This window comes from Solanum verrucosum, unplaced genomic scaffold, assembly GCF_900185275.1.
Source record: "Solanum verrucosum unplaced genomic scaffold, falcon-dt-bn FXZP01000163.1, whole genome shotgun sequence".
NCBI lineage: Eukaryota > Viridiplantae > Streptophyta > Magnoliopsida > Solanales > Solanaceae > Solanum > Solanum verrucosum.
Genome location: NW_026020379.1, coordinates 1,903,807 through 1,921,300, shown reverse-complemented (window position 1 = coordinate 1,921,300; position 17,494 = coordinate 1,903,807). Strand labels below are relative to the sequence as shown.

Sequence of the window (17,494 nt, the reverse complement as noted above, 5' to 3'; positions counted from 1 at the left end):
TTAACCTTTTGATAGTGGGGAAGCATTTGGAGACCGTTTGGAGGGGAAAAGCTCTGGTACCGTGAGTTGGAGCACGCGTGATCGGCTTTCAGGTAGGCTATGGTTTTCCCCTCGTGAGATTGAGCATGTTTAGGCAATTGTTTATTGATTTGCTTGAGTATGGAAGGGTTCGGGTGTCGAGCATGCTAAATTTCTATAATTCTTGCCTTAGACCTTATTTCGGGAAATTGTTGGATTATGAAAGCATGACTCTTGATATTATTGAACATTCATACCTTGTGGTGTATATGATAATATTGATTTGAAGTATGTTTGGCCTTAGTCTAGGCTTAGACTAGTGTTGCCATAAACTTATGAGGTTTCGGATATCGTTGGGCAGTGGAACTTTTTCCAACGTCGTTTCGGACGGTCAGCTCCTTATACACTGATATAGCAGACTTGAGTCTGATAGTCTGAGCCTTAGCTAGACAGTAACTCAGTTTATGACCTTGTATCCATAATGCCCTGCTTTTCTATCGGCTACAGATACCCGGTTAAAGTCTGTGGTCTAGCTTACTCACTATTGGATACTTCCTCGGCGATTTGGGGTATATGAGGGTCGGACTGAAATGATTATTTACGGTAATCGGTTTAGTGATATTTCCCGCGACGTATGGTTGGATATTGATTCTTAGCTACAGTACCCGGTTAGAGTCCGTGGTCCAGCTTACTTATGTCCAGGCTTAGCTATAGTACCCGGTTAGAGTCCGTGGTCCAGCTTACCTGTGATCTGATTTTGGCTACAGTACCCGGTTCGAGTTCGTGGTCCAGCTCACCCGTGCCCAACCTTTGGCTACAGCACCCGGTTCGAGTCCGTGGTCCAGCCCATGTATGTTGACTCATTAGCTATAGTACCCAGTTCGAGTCTGTGGTCCAACTTGCACGTGGTGCATTCCCAATTCCTTACTGAAGCTTCAATTTAGTCTTTGATTACTCTCATCTGTAGGTTGAGGTTTTGATACCAGGTTGGAGATGTTCCAATTAAAGTCTGGGACGTAATGAGATCTTGGAATATAATTGGGAATGGTTCAGTTAAAGTCCAGAAATTGGTAATATTGTGATAGACCTTCTAGCTCTATTCTTTTACTTCAACTGCCAGTGCATCTGTCGGGCTATGGGGGTCCGTGCAGGTGGTACCTTTTATTGTGCACGAGCGTACCCGTCGGGTTTATGGGAGCCCGGCGGAGTTAGTTAGATTCCTTGTCTTTGTTGCATGTACGCTCGTGTACATACCCACATTTGCTACTCTTTTGCCCTTGATTGTGACCCTTTATTCGCATTTCAGTTTACTTTTGCTTTCTTGCTCAGTCGGCCTGATGCCTACTGGGTACCTGTTGTTTTGGTACTCATACTACACTCTGCATCTATTTTCGTGATGCAGGTCCGAGTACTAGCTACCGACGTTGATTCGAGCCAGCTGCGGTCATGATCGGAGGCAAGGGTGAGCACACAACGTCCTGGATTTGCCCATCTCCTTCTGTACTTACTTTTGCTTGTCTTTTGCCTTTTTAGACAGCTTGTTTCTGTAGTCCACTTTTAGGACTTGTACTTTTGTTAGCAGCTCTGTACTTGTGACTTTCAGGTTTTGGGAGGAATTCATTTTGTGTATATATGTCTAGTCGCTTCCTCCCGTTCATTGCATGTTCTTGTTATATTTATTACTATTTTAGGTTCATTGGTTGGTTTTCTACCCTAACATCCCATTACTTCGAGTTCCGGGATATGGGTCGGCTTGCCTACTAGTGGGTCATATAGTAGGCGCCATCATGACCTGAGAAATTGGGTCGTGACATATCGCTGGCTGGAGCAGCTGCTCGCCTGGCTGGCTGTCTTCGCCGGCTGATGTTGCATGCTTCACCAGGTTGTTGGCTAGAGCACTTGCTGCTGCTGGCGGAGAGAGGAGCAGAAAAAGGCTCGATAATCGGAGTTGGTTGCATGCCAATTGGGGCTGACTACTCACCAGCGGCCTTGTGTTGCTGCTGCTAGATAAGGAAATCGAAGAAGAGAGAGCAGAGAGAAAGAGGGCGAGTAAGAGAAATTAGAAAAATTTAGGGTTTTTGGTCTTTGAAAAATAAAAGGCAAGAGATGGAACTTTGGTCTTGTCCGTTGAATCGAATAAGATGGACGGTTAAGATTTGATCTTAGATTTTAACTAAAGGATAGACGGATGAGATTAAATGAGGCATTGAAATTGATTAGAGTAGGATGGCTAAAAATTAAAATGAGTAGGTGGCTATATTTGAAATTAAATTGAAATTGAATAGACTAGAATTGAAAGAAATTAGAATAGAATAGGCTAACATTTAAATGATTTGGAAGGAAATTAAGAAAATGCTATAAAATTAATAAAATACTATATATTATAATATTTTTACATAATTAAAATCACTTAAATTTTAAAACATTTGAATAAAATAATTATTTTGAGTTTTACTGATAATTTTAAAATATTTGAATAATATTTACAATAATTTTTATAAAGTATGCATACTAAAATATATAATTTTTAGATAAAATCGACTAAAATTTTAAAACTCGATATATATTTTAAAATGCATATTTAATCGAATAGCCTTCCCAAAAAGGGTTAAAGGTCGGTCAAAATTGGGTGTCAACAGCTGCCCCTTGGTTACTTGAGAATGAAGGATGAATTTTCGGGCAACCAACGTTGACTTAGTATCCGATTTTGTCCGACCGACGAGAGATGTCAGTGGAATCAATTGAAATGACATAGAGTTGAAAAAGGGTACGACCAAGACTTTGGTATTAAGCAGCCTACATATCTCTGGTTATATGAGAATCAGGTCGTGTGTAGTTCTAGACTCAGGAGCAGACGAAACTCTTAAGAATTGAAAGAGCGGTACCGTATTCGAACGGGAACGATATTGGCTTGAATGGATAAGATTAGAGTAGCGAGAAATGCATGCCAGGGAGATTTCCAGTTTAAGATCGAAGAATCCGATTAGAAGCGGTAAAATTAGTAGCCAAGGGTTAAATGAAAAACGGTAATATAAGTAGCAAAGAATTTTGATCGAGCCTCTGTTGCGATGGATGTAAGCACGATAATCGTAGCCGAGAGGACGATTGATCTCGCCTGTAAATTGCCAATCTTTGCAAATTTGTAGCTTGTAATATGACTAAATAAAGTGATTAGAGTTGATATATCAAATAAACGGTAAAAGTAAACATGATGCAATTTCTCATATCGACAATGATGTTTGCTATAAGACTATGAAAATGATGTCTTAGGATATGATGTCTAGCGCCATGATACGTAAAAATTATATTCTCAGGTCATGAAAATGTTGTCTGTGGGCCATGAAAAATGATGTCTTTAGACTATGACACCTTTAGATCATGAAAAGCAGAAAGTAAATCCTTAAGCCATGATATGATGTCCGCAGGCCATGAAATATGCCTTTAGACCATGACGCCTTCGGAACATATGTAATGAGTAAATAAAGTGTATCTGTAATTTGGCCATCTGTTGATACTTGTAGCTTGATTGGAGTTTATTCGGGCATATGCAATTCTCGAGCACAATGCAATCTCGGGCACAATGCAATTTTTGGGCTCATGCAATATCGGGCACAATGCAATTCTCGAGCACATGCAATATTGGGCATAATGCAATTCTCGGGCACATGCAATATCGGGCACAATGCAATCTTCGGGCACAAATGCAATCTCGGGCACATGCAATCTCGGGCTAAAATGCGATCTTGGGCACAATGCAATATCGGGCACAAGGCAATATTGGGCACAAATGTAATCTCGAGCACAATGCAATATCGGGCACAAATGTAATCTCAAGCACAATGTAATCTCTGGGCATAATATAGTTTTCGGGCTCATGCAATAATTTGTTTGAGGGCATAAACCTTCGCCTTTTAGAAGGATTGAGTGTCATTTGTTGACGAATTTAGAATATTGTAGCTTTGACCCTTCGTCCTATTGTAAGGAGTGGGTGCTGTTGAATGTTGGTTTGTCGGGCTTGATATGGAGTAGTCTGATCCTTTTGTCTGATTAGAGGGATAGGGTACCATTTATTGGCGATTGTCGGGCTCAAAATAACTTGGTCCTTCATCCTGTCGGAAGGATAGTATGACATTTGACTGGTGATTTGGGCTCAGTATAGAATAGTTTGTTCCTTCCCATTGTTGGAAGTTCAATATGCCATTCGTTGGTGATTTTCGAGCTCTGAATAATGTAGCTTGATCACTCTTCCTATTGAAAGGACGGAATGCCATTGATTAGCGATTTGTCGAATATATGGACACATTGATCCTTCAAGTGGTGTTGAAGTTTCTTCTGGTATATGTACCTGTCTTTTCTGCATTCAAAGAAAAATAATTAGTTAAAAAGCAGGTTGATCTGTATCCCTGCTTTGGTACAGTGCGCTCTTCTGATGTCTACTCGAATGTCCTTTGAAGTGTTGTTGAAAATTTTGAGGTCCTCTCAAAATTTTCTGCCCCAGTCTTGATTTGCAAGAAAATATGTTTTTTGAAAGAATTTTTGAAACTCTTTCAAAAATTCTACCCCAGTATCGAGATTTAGCAAGCAGAATGCTCTTTGATGGAATTTTTGAGACCCGCTCAAAAATTCTGCCCCAGTTACACAGTTCTAAGGGAAAATAAGATTTTTATTATGATAAGACCGAACTCCAAAGGAGAGCCTACGTATCCCCTCGTAAACAGGAATCGGGTCTAACGTAGTTCCAAACTCAACAGCATAAGACATTAAACGGAGCATAAGCATTTGATATGGAGGAATTTGAAATGATATGAGCGGCGCACAATACCAAGGGACTTGGTGTAGAGGTGTTTGATATTGAGGAGCTTGTAAGGGAGGACTCGGCAGACGCGGAGTAAGATATGAAGGTCTGGAAGCATAATCATGATGTTGAGGAGGATATGGGTAATTTGGAAAGTGGATGTTCCTTGGAGGCATTTGAATGGAGCTTGGTTGATTTTGAAAAGTGGGGTAAGTTGGTGGAGGATGAGAAGTATGGTGAGTGGGTGGAGGATTATCTTGGAGAGTGACATGCGGCTTATCTATGTTTGTCTCCAGAGTGGGATCGACAGAGAGTAACAACTTGGCCCACCCGCGCATAGCAGGCACTTCTTCTTCTAATTCCCTTATTTTCTTTTTCAGGCTGAGACCAACTCATCTGAAGGATGCTTCTTTTCAATAGTCTTACTCATAACCTTCTCATTAGTCGCTTTCTTCTTCCCTTTGTGGTTCTCATTTGGAAGAGAAGGAAGAGAGTCCTTTGATCGCGTATGGTAAACCATGGTCTACAGATCAACCGTTGGGGAAGGGCAAAAAATAAAAGTAAAAACAAAAGAAAACTCAAGTTAGAGAGTTGCATTAATTGAGATAGCAAGCACACTACTTTAAGATAAATGCCTTAAATTCAAGGAGCCTCGTTGAGCCAGAGGTAGGCCTAAGACGACATATAAGTAATGCACAATAATTAATTCAAGCCTTATTTGCCAATTGGAGTTTAGAGTTAGAGAAATAAAAGCGATCTTTATTTATTATAAAATTCGAACAATACATCATAACAAAAACTGAAATAACCTAAGGGAAAGGGGGTAACAATGGGAAAGTCATCCTAAATTCTGAAAATCTTGAAGATATCGGTTCCAAGAGCTTGGCGCCAATTGACTTCTTGTATATGGAGTGACTTCATTCTTGATCTTCAACACGTTGCGTGCCCATATGTTTTACCTTTCATGAGTGAGCCCATAGTATCCTTCCCCACTCATTTCTCTGTCTTTGACCTCCTTTAGGATCCATATGTAATACTCACGTGTGCATAAGGCCTATCGTGCACCCATAGGAATGGTTAACACTTGCTCCCATTTTCGAAGTATGATGTGGACTTGTGGTTTATCTAATTCAAATTCATACTTAAACTGCTCCATGTCAGATAAGAGTGGTATTACCTGAGTTCGCCCAAATTGGCGGAGTACTCAAAGAAGAATGTATAGTTGAACGCCTTTTAAGCCAATGAGTTCAATGAAGTATCGATCATCGCCTCTTACTATTGCATGAGGGGTGGACAACCAATGGAGCTTCCATTGGATGTGGTAGCTCTCGAGCTCTGTCAAGAATATCTACCAGTCTACGAATCCTACAGAGGCGATGAAAGCTACCATTCTTCTTGGGTGATTATCAATCTTGTTGCCATAACCCAGAAAGATGTCTACCGCGTCAGACCGTAGGTAGAAGTGTTCAATAGCCCATAATTGTGGCAAAACATTGCATCCCTCGAAAAAACATTCGACCATCGACGCATGCTGACAGACTCCGCATTATTTCCGCTAAGATCATGGGTACTAGGGTTTTCCTAGGTTCACCCTATCTTTGGGCTAAATCTCGAACCACATAACCCAATCGTATGTCAATCTTTCCCCTTATCTTAGGAAAATTCAGGGATCTTAATAGGACAATGGCAAAGGCATTTAGGCGATATGTTTCTCATTCCTCAACAGAGCACTCAAATTCATCAATAAAAGAGTAATAACTATCCATTCGGCCAAAGCGTGAATATAGAAAGTCGAAATGAATCCACCCAAGGTCTAAGGAAGTCAAGGTTGGATTTGACTTCATTCCGAGACTTTGTAAGAACTCCCTTGATGATGGCTTATATGGTACTATCATTTTACACTCGTGGTATGGCATGTCAACAAAACCACTTATCTCCTCAATTGTTGGTGCCAAGTCAAAATCCACAAATTTGAAGACCATTCTCACAGGGTCCCAAAATTCTAGCAAGGCCTTAATATGGTAAGGGTTTGGTATGACAAAGATGAGGTAGGTAAGACCGTCAAACAGCTGACGAATCTCTCTTTCACGATCCCTCTTAATATCAATCCACCAACTCATTAGCTTGTAGTTTACATCTACGACCATTTGCGGGTTTGGGGAGTTGAAAGCATCCATGACTCTGCAAACAAAACAACAAACAACTTCTAAACTCCATTTTGGCAAAGTTTGGCTTAATTTAATAAACGTGATCACATTGACACATAATTATGCAATTTGTCTAAAGGGTGTTGGGGCCCCTTAGACGATAGGGTGGCTACTAATTATGTGGATTGACACCAAGGGTCAAACCGTCTATTGCTTATGCAACATGTATGACCTAATTAAGATTTCTAAGAGTTAGCTTGACACAAACTGGAAAGGGATTTTATGCGAGAAGGCTCGTGGTTTCCCGGTAGTAAAACTATTTGTTCTGTCCACGTATATGCCGACTCTCTATAATTGGGTGTTTGAAGAGAATTTGAGTAGTTGTGAGAGGTGCAAAGGCACAACATCACGGTAACAAAATAAAAAAAAGGAAGAGGGTCCCAATTGGGGGAAGTATGAGCGGAATACCAGTTATCAAAGCAGTAACATTTAATACTTAGATGGAAAACAGTAACACATAAACAGTTTATGAAAAGCGGTCAATAAGCAAGTAAATAAATACATGCATATATAAAAAAACATTGTGAATAATCAAGCAAATAAAGAAAATGACATGAGATTAAACATGGAAATACTCAAATAAAAGAAAAGGAGAAAGGGTGAAACATGGAAATAAACACATAAGGAACAAGGGAAAGTGGTGGGACATGGAAAATATGCAATAAATAAAGAAACAAATGATAACTAAACATGGTAATCAACTAAACAAATAATGAAATAACCAGATAAAGTAAACCCCACATAAATAAAATGAAACACATAATGGTTAGAACCTAATATCCCCAGCAAAGTCGTCATTCTGTCGCGCCTCATTTTTCTCAAAACGGACTTTCGACCTAACAACTCTTTTAGGATTTGAATGATTGAAGAGTCACCACCTAACGAATTAAGGCGCGTTAGGGCACCTATCTAACCTAGCTAAATCTAGTTAAGGTCAACGAACCAGAGATCAGGGTAAGGGTTCAAATTACCTCGAGGGGAAGGTGTTAGGCATCCCTTGAGGTCCACAAATGTGGGTCCCGATCGTATTTCATGCAATTTATGTGGGGGTTACAAGTAGCATTTAAGGTCACTTCATTTATTACTTATTAGCATGATGACTAGGTGATTATTAACATTAAACAATTAAGATCAATTTGATTATTTTAATTAATTAATTAAGCATGCAAATCTAGGTGATATAATAAATAACTAAACAAATGCTAAGCAATTAATAAAGAGATAAGCGAGGAGACAGAAAGTAGACAAACATATAAGCAAATATTATTTTTATTTAATTACACTACCCCAAATAAATATAATTATAAATCAAGTAAAGGGAGAATGGAAAGGGAGACTCTGATAAACTTTGTGGATCAACATTCGACTTTTCTTTATTTTGGTCCGCTTCTCGTAGGGACAGACAAAATCAAGGTTTGTCTTTAAAACTGAGTTGATGTCATCATCTCCGTAGGGCCTAAACTACCCCTACCTCATCACCACATGTTTTTCGTCTCTAAAAGGTGCCTAGCGTCCCCGCTTAAGGTCCAAGAGGCATTGGACTACTATTAGGAAGGGTGTAGACTGAAATAAATTCCTAATAGGCCCACCTAGACACCAAGTCGAACAATTTGGACGAGCATTTAGCACATAAGTCTCATATTGGCCTCTAGATTTTAATTAATATGCTGACAAACACGGATAGAGATGCTGACAAACACGAATAGAGTGAAAAGGTCTCATGCTAAGTGTGTGGAATACAAACAAATAATATAATAATATAATTAATTTAGAGGACATGAAATATTACAAGTGCAGAAATTTTTTAATTGCAATTATCAATTGATTTTACCAAGGTAGAAATTTATGACATAACGTTTTTTTATTTTATTTATTAATTTTTAAAATATAGCAGACAAAGTGATCATACATGCAGAAATATTTAGGACAATATCAGATTCATTTATTTACTAAAAAAATATGATATTTTACACAAACAAAATCAGGACAAACTAGCCATTACTTCAAAACAGTGCCAATTAATTGCAAATTAATTAATTTAAAATAGTGCAGATTAGTCAGGAGTCGTTGCCAAGCCTGTTAATTCTTTATCATGCAGAAAAACGTCTAGACACTAACAATGCAAATAGTAGTCATGCAAGATGGTTTTATTCTGTTGTAACATGCTGGAAAATAATAACTGATTTATTTAGTGGCAGAAAATAATTGTAATGTAGGAAGAGTTGATAAGTGAGCAAAAATTATGCAGAAAATGGTTTCATCACGCAGATTGATCAAGAGTAGATTCTATTTCAATTTTGAAACATGCTGAATTAGTAGAGTATGGTTTTAACAAGCCATTTTATTTAATCTTATTAACACTGATCTTATTAGTTAGATCTTATAGACATAGTTTCTAAGTGAACATGCTGTAATTTATTAATAAAGCTCATATCACAAATAATAATTATAGCAAATTAGCACAAAAGCTCAAATTTTAATCCTTTTAGAGTAAAAAACAAAACTTATGCTCATAACTTCTAAATAGAACATGCTCAAAATTATTATCAAACATAGACATAACTTCTAAATAAGATTTAATACTATTCAGAAACCTACAGGCGTGAATCTAACTTTGTTTATAAACATTAATTACTTCCGAATTTGTCATATAAAAAAGAAACTGATGATTAAGACATACAAGGGAAACATATAAAAATTATTATTTTACTATTATTACTATTATATACAAGTACAAGATCATTGTTATTTATTTTTTATTTTATTTTATTAGATATAGTGAGGAATGAATAACAATTAAATCACTCCTATAGGCATACTTTCTATGTGAATTGGTATGGAAATTAATTAAGCTCTCACGTTAACAGATGTTAATCAAGACAGACACGGTTCAAAATTTCTTTCATTTTCAGATTCATTAGCATGCTAAAAATATAAAACATATAAAAATTAAGATCTAGGATATTAACAATTACTAAAGTTGGCCGACTCTTATTGATTCGAGATAGTTAATTAATAAACTAACAAGACAAACAAATAGTTGATTTTAAGTAGATTATTTAAGCAATTTCGACATATTGCATATTCTAATGATTTTAGTAATAAACAGATTATCTGTAACAATCACACATAACAAAATAAATGAAGAAAACAGTTAACACGTATATCCCCCTCCCCTTTAGATGATCCCCAAATTATTATTATTATTATATATATATATATATATAGTATTAGAGTTACACAACCGAACAAAAGGAAATAAAGAATCGACATAATGCATATCAAAAATAAAATATTAAACAGTGACAGTCTTGTCCGAAATTTCGTCCCTTGGCGACTCTTCAATATCTTGAACTTTAAGTTCAAAACCTGTTAAACAGAATAACACCAAATACAAGATCATAGCATAATAATGTATATATAGAAACATAATAAATGTTCACAACAAACACACGAATTTCAAACGAGTCACGAAACACATAAGATCACCCATTAACAATGACAGGATAAGGAAACTAACCCGGAAGCTTCCTTTCATTTATTTTCGAACACACAACAACAATTATAATAAAATAATGCAAGACAAAATTTAAACTAATGAAAACAGACTAACCAATTATGCAGAAAGTTTATCACCAATGAAGACCCAATTTGATTTGATACTAGACCCGAACACAGCAAAATTGAGTAAGGGAGCACTTTAGATGTTTCACCAGAGTATTAATTCTTTTAAGAGTAGAGAGTAATATTTTTTCAAGTATTCATATATGAGCAATGTGTGAATATGTAGAGGTGCCCCGGATCTATAATGAAATAAGAGGTCTGATTTATATAGTAAAGAAGGAGCACATAGTAAAGGGAAGGAAATAAATCTTGGGATTTAATTATGTGTTTTCCTTAAACAAATCAAGAATTAATCAATCAAACTCCTTTTTGTCAATACAGAATAATATTCTACCATAAATAGCATATAAAAACTGCCTAACTTTAACTAAGGCAAGAAAGTCAATTAACAAATCTTACATTTTAATTACGCAATACAAACGGGGGTTAACATTATTCAATGTTCTCATACACTATAATTTTACCAAATTAAATAAGAGAATAAGAATCAATAAGCAACAATTATGGAGAGCTTATTTCAATCAAACATTACCAAATAAAATCAAGTAAGATTGGTTTAAAACCTAATTAAGATAAGGAAATCAATAAAGGATAGTTACTACCATAAATTAGGCAGAAAGAACTAATTATCTAAGGAAAGAGATAAACCACCAAACTCAAATAACCAAACAAGAAGTTTCGTATGAAATCTGTGAGCAGATATTTTAATGATCAAACTGAACATTGAAGCATAATCATCAAGCATAATTTATTCAAATTAGCTATGAAAAAGAGTCAATTCAAAATCTCCACGATTACAGAAATCAATTATGTACTATGACATATTACTGTAGCATGTTTAGTTGTTAAAAAATAGTTTTCCACAAATCAAGCACTTCAAACACAAATTATGTTATAGTTAAGCTGCTTGAACAGATTCAGAATCAAATAGGGCAAAAAAAATGTAGAAATCGATGCACAATTAACATTGAGATAACTAGATATTAACGAGCAGATTTTAAATCAACTCAGTGAACTGGACACTAGCAAGTTAAAATAGATAAAAAATCAAAGAATTATCAACCTCAAAGTTTGGGAATACAGATCATAAATAAATGCCTATTATTCAAGCATCCAAAATTATAACAAGCATATTAGAACTGTAATATGAAATCAAGCTTGAAATAGAAAACTAATAGAGTTGAATAGATGAAGTAATAATTGATTTAAAAATACCAAAGATGGATCTGTTGAGATCCGTCTAACGACCCAAAGCTTGGACTTTGTCGGAGCTTGCTTGGTCGGAACTTCTGGTTGGGACTACTGTTGTCACCCGCCTGGTGGCGGAGTGGTGGTGCTCGTTTGCTCTCGTCGTCGGATAAAGGAATGGAGGGAGGCGCTAGGGCTATCGTTGGCTGGCTGTCTTCGCCGGCTGCTGCTGCTGCATGCTTCATCAGGCTGTTGGCTAAAGCTCTCGTCGGGCGCTGCTAGATCGGAGCTTGTTGCTAGCTGCTTCCACCACCGGCTGGTGCTGCTGCCTTCGCCAGAAAAAAAAAGGAAAAGAGGAGCAGAGGAAGAGTTGCGGCCTCGCTGCTGCTGGCGGAGAGAGGAGCAGAAAAAGGCTCGATGATCGGAGTTGGTTGCATACCAATTGGGGCTGACTGCTCGCCAGCGGCCTTGTGTTTCTGTTGCTAGATAAGGAAATCAAAGAAGAGAGAGCAAAGAGAAAGAGGGCGAATAAGAGAAATTAGAAAATTCTAGGTTTTTGGTCTTTGAGAGAATAAAAGGCAAGAGATGGAACTTTCATCTTGTCCGTTGAATCGAATAAGATGGACGGTTAAGATTCGACCTTAGATTTTAACTAAAAGATAGACGGATGAGATTAAATGAGGATTTGAAATTGATTAGAGTAGGATGGCTAAAAATTAAAATGAGTAGGTTGCTATATTTGAAATTAAATTGAAATTGAATAGACTAGAATTGAAAGAAATTAGAATAGAATAGGCTAACATTTAAATGATTTGGAAGGAAATTAAGGAAATGCTATAAAATTAATAAAATACTATATATTATAATTAAAATCACTGAAATTTTAAAACATTTGAATAAAATAATTATTTTGAGTTTTACTGATAATTTTAAAATATTTGAATAATATTTACGATAATTTAATGAAGTATGCATATTAAAATATATAATTTTTAGACAAAATCGACTAAAATTTTAAAACTCGATATATATTTTAAAATGCGTATTTAATCGAATAGCCTTCCCAAAAAGGATTAAAGGTCGGTCAAAATTGGGTGTCAACAAGTATATTAATAGGTCAGTTCAGAAGTAAAATTACAAGAACACCCTTGGCTGTCAGAAAAATCCCCTCTTAGAGCCTGTTTGACATTGCTGTTAAAAACTGATTATTTCTAGATGTGTTTTTTAAAATAGCTTTTCTGAAAAGTGCTTTTCAGAAAAAGCAATTTGTATTTGGCAAATTTTTTTGAAAAGTACTTTTGGTAAGCAATTTGTGTTTGACTCATTTTTTTTTTTTAAAAATGCTTTTGAGAGTTAAATTACGAAAAAGGGTAAGTATAATTGTGCTTTTAAGATTATTTAAATTACGAAAAAGAATTTTTTTTATTTGTTACCTTTTTAGGGGAGTTGAAATATTTAATTATTATTTTTTAAAATTTTACAAAAAGTATTGTTGAAAAATATTGAGTAGAAGAAGCTTTTTGTTATTTGTTACGTATTTTGTTTTTGGATTCAATCTTTAGATATTATTTTTTTTTGTCATAATCCTCTAAATTTAAAATATATATATACATAAAATTAAAATAAAATAATACGTAAATTAAGAAAAGAAATTTTTTTATTTGTTACTTTTTTTTTTGGAAGGCTGAAATATTTACTTGCTACTTTTTTTTCCTTTTTAATCATGCAAGATATTATTATTACCTATTTCTAATGATGCGTAAAATAATATATAAAATATAAATAATAATATATAAACATAAATAAAATAAAAAGTTTATCATATAAAAATAAAAAATATTTTTTTTGAATGAAACTTAACAGAACTTATGAAATATATTAATTAATTAATAAGAGATATATTTATTTTTCCCTTATTTAGAAATGAGACTTCAATAGGACCAACACTGCATTATTTCATTGTACTAAAGGCTGTACTAATTGTACATTTTACAAAGGACCAACATTGCATCTTTGCATTGTACTAATGGTAGTACTAATTGTACATAAAAAAAAAAGCACGCTTTCTCTAGAACTTTCTTCCTATATCTGCCAAAATTCTAACCCTAATTTCTCGCCTCTTTCCTAAAGTCGCAGCATTCTCTCAACTTTTCCTTCTGCTTCTGATCACCTCTTCAATGGCGAATCCATCTGCTCCTTAGTTTTTCCTCTTTCTCTACGCGCTTTAAATCTCTCTCTCAAGCTTTGCTGAAGATCTGTACTTGTTCCCGACGCGCTGCGCAGCTAATTGTTTATGCTTTAGCTTTCTGTCCTCCGAGGTAAAGTCGCTCTATTCTGTCAACTGTTCCTTCCACTTCTTACCTCTTCAATGGCCAATCCATCTGCTGCTTACTGTTTTCTTTTTGACTATACAGTTAAAATCTCTCTCTGAAGCTTTCCTCAAGATTTCCGTTTCTTTCCGACGACCTGCGCAGGTATTTCTTCATGCTTTAAGTGAAATTTACATGTTTGCTCCATCATTTGCTCTTTCTCCCATTCCTAATTCGTCTGTTGTTTTGCTCTTTCTTCCATTCCTAATTTCTCTTCTCTGTACCATATTACGCCATATTATACTCTATCTATGTATCTCCTGCAAACTTGTGCTCAATAATTGCATGTATTTCTCTATTACACTAGCTTCAACATCTAACCGCCACAACCCCTGCTTCCTGATAACAAATTTACATTACATTTGTCAATATGTAGTTCACACTGCTGATAATTGTTAAAATCTCTGTTAATTACCGTACATTTGTCTTAGTAAATTTGGCCTGCATATTTACCGATAAAGTCAACACAGAGACGCATGTCAAAATATACTGTTTCACAAATATTTCGGACAAGTAGATACATTGTTAGTTGCAACATTCTATTATAGAAGATGAAATTCTTACATCTTTGGTACTTACTGTGTCTTAATATTCACTGTGCTTAAGACGATGGGAATGTATTACCTGGTCTACATTGTTCTTCTCGTGTTAGCTGCTTCAACTCATTTCATGAATAGGTTACACTGTTCAGAGAGAATATTTTTGTTGGTTCATTCACATAATAGGAAGAATACCACCCCAATTTTCCTGGTTACCCGTATTCTCATTTGTCACATATGTTGTATCCCCATATGTTCCGTATTTACAGCTTTTATATGTGTTTGCTTTCTTTTCCCTCAATACTTGTCCAAACAAATTCATTATCAAAAGGCAACAAAAGATTACCTATAATATAATTACTCACTCTTTTAATTTGTCCCATATGTCGTTCTATTTCATATTGAATTTGCTTACATTCAATATTTGTAAATATTCACTTTATTTGCCAGTAGATTGCCTGCAACTGAACCATACAAATACCAGTGGTACACAACAGCCTGGTGGGTTTGCACCAGCCTCTTCATTATCACCACATTACAGGGATTGGTTCAAATGCTGGCCCAAACCATATATACAGGTTAGCCACTCCACCAGATTGACAGACATCCCTGACGTGGTCACAGGTACCTTTTTTCCCTCCCCCATGAACTATACGATTTGATGCACCTAGCAGCTATTCTCGCACATTTTTCTTCAGCTGTAACAAAACCATTTCAAATACAGTCATAATTCTTATCTCACCCATCTGTCCTCTTGACTGCAGTAGGACAGTTTGTCCTAATGGTTACTAAGCTGAATTTTTCACACTTTATTTATACTCCTACTTTAGTACTTCTCTTATTGATTTAGTTACCAGTGTTTGCTCGTCACTTTTCCTTCAGCTCTTTTAATTATCGTTTCAGCTTTTTCCATTTCTCCGGTTTTTACGATAGTCAAAATTGCAAATGCCTATTAAAAGTGATTACCTGCTACAAATATTTCGTGTACTATAATTAATGATTCGTTTCAGTTGTTCCATATGTAGTTGTAACTTATTCCATGTTTGCTTCCCTGCTATTGAATGGAACACGTGTTAGCTATTAAAGGGAGCACATAGACTTCGAATAAACAAGCAATTGTGAAAGCATCTAAGTGATAATAATAAATGTATTAGATTTTCTTCTATAATGAGTAAAATATGGCTAATCTTTGTATAGTAATAGATTTTGGGTGAAGTTTGTTTGTCTTCATCTTATTCTCCACCGCTTTCTTTTTAAGTGATGCTAGCCTCACTTTCTCACTCAGAAATTGGTAACTTAAGTTCTTGTCCCCTACCAAAGTCACCATCCAACTTGAATTATGAGAGTACGAATAATAGAACGGGTGTATCATTAAAATCGTCCAGTGCATATTCTAGAAGCATGCTCTTTTATCTTGCCAATTGCTCTCGAGATCTTTCCCTGGTTTCCTTTGTCGTCTTTCCACTTTCTCCTGTTGCTGTCTTTCTCTATGATTTTCTTCTCGAAAAGAAAGTGTAACTGCAACAAAAACTCAATTGTTGGCCATGGACGTCATCAAACCCCTTGACCAGAAATTTTACTCCTTTACATAGTGTTTAAGGACCTTTATGAAGGCTATAAAGCAATTGAACTGTCAAATTCCAGTGATAAACGTGGTAGTTATTATCTTGATTTTCAGTCTTTTTTATTACTTCATAATTGTTCATAGATTCTGTTAGCATTTTATGATGAAAATTGCATTGGTAACTGTATATTTTCCTAAGCAATCTATGTTGGAGTTGTAATGAATTGCTTCAAAACAGGATTTGGGATCTTATTGGTGACTTTAAAAAAAATGAGCCCATATTTCTTCACAACCTCTTTGAAAGTGTAACTGCAAGAAAAACTCAATTGTTGGCCATGGACGTCATCAAACCCCTTGACCAGCAATTTTACTCCTTTACATAGTGTTTAAGGACCTTTATGAAGGCTATAAAGCAATTGAACTGTCAAATTCCAGTGATAAACGAGGTAGTTATTATCTTGATTTTCAGTCTTTTTTATTACTTCATAATTGTTCATAGATTCTGTTAGCATTTTATGATGGAAATTGCATTGGTAATTGTATATTTTCCTAAGCAAACTATGTCGGAATTGTAATGAATTGCTTCAAAACAGGATTTGGGATCTTATTGGTGACTTTAAAAAAAAGGAGCCCATATTTCTTCACAACCTCTTTGACAATGTCTCATTTATTTCTCTTGAGAGCTATTTTTTGGGTTCTTATCTTTTTGTTTCTTTTGTTTCCATTTTAATCTTTCGTTCATGATTTGATCTTTTTAAATGAAATATGCTAAAGACTTGATCTTGATACATTAATGTTGATAGACAAGAACCTTTGTTTTGTAGTCAATTACAAGTAATTAATGAATTTGTTTGCCTTCTAATTTTGCAATCTAACCTCTTTGTCAAATACTTTGTAACTTAGTGATTCCCATTTTATTGTAGTTCAAACCCGCGAAGATTGACACCGCTCTAAATTATTTTAATGAACCCGGCTTAATTACTCCAACTGATCTGTATCTTGGTGTCACAAGTACATGTTCATTCAAGTCGAAGCAGGGATCGTGTTTGAGAAAATAAGACACTTTTTATGTACTTTCAGAATTTTATTGAAATGAAATGGGAAAGAATAGGTTGTGCATTCTGTTTGAGCAAGCAAAATGCAGTTATGTAATTTTTTCACTATGTCATTAAAACGGTGAGGTCTATTGA

At 35.5% G+C, this 17,494-nt stretch overlaps 1 protein-coding gene across 5 annotated transcripts in view; it reads left to right on the top strand.

Moving 5' to 3' along the window:
- The window catches only part of LOC125839081 (actin-depolymerizing factor 10-like), an 858,671-nt gene that overhangs the window by 598,586 nt on the left and 242,591 nt on the right, over nucleotides 1–17,494 (top strand). The window lies entirely within an intron of this gene.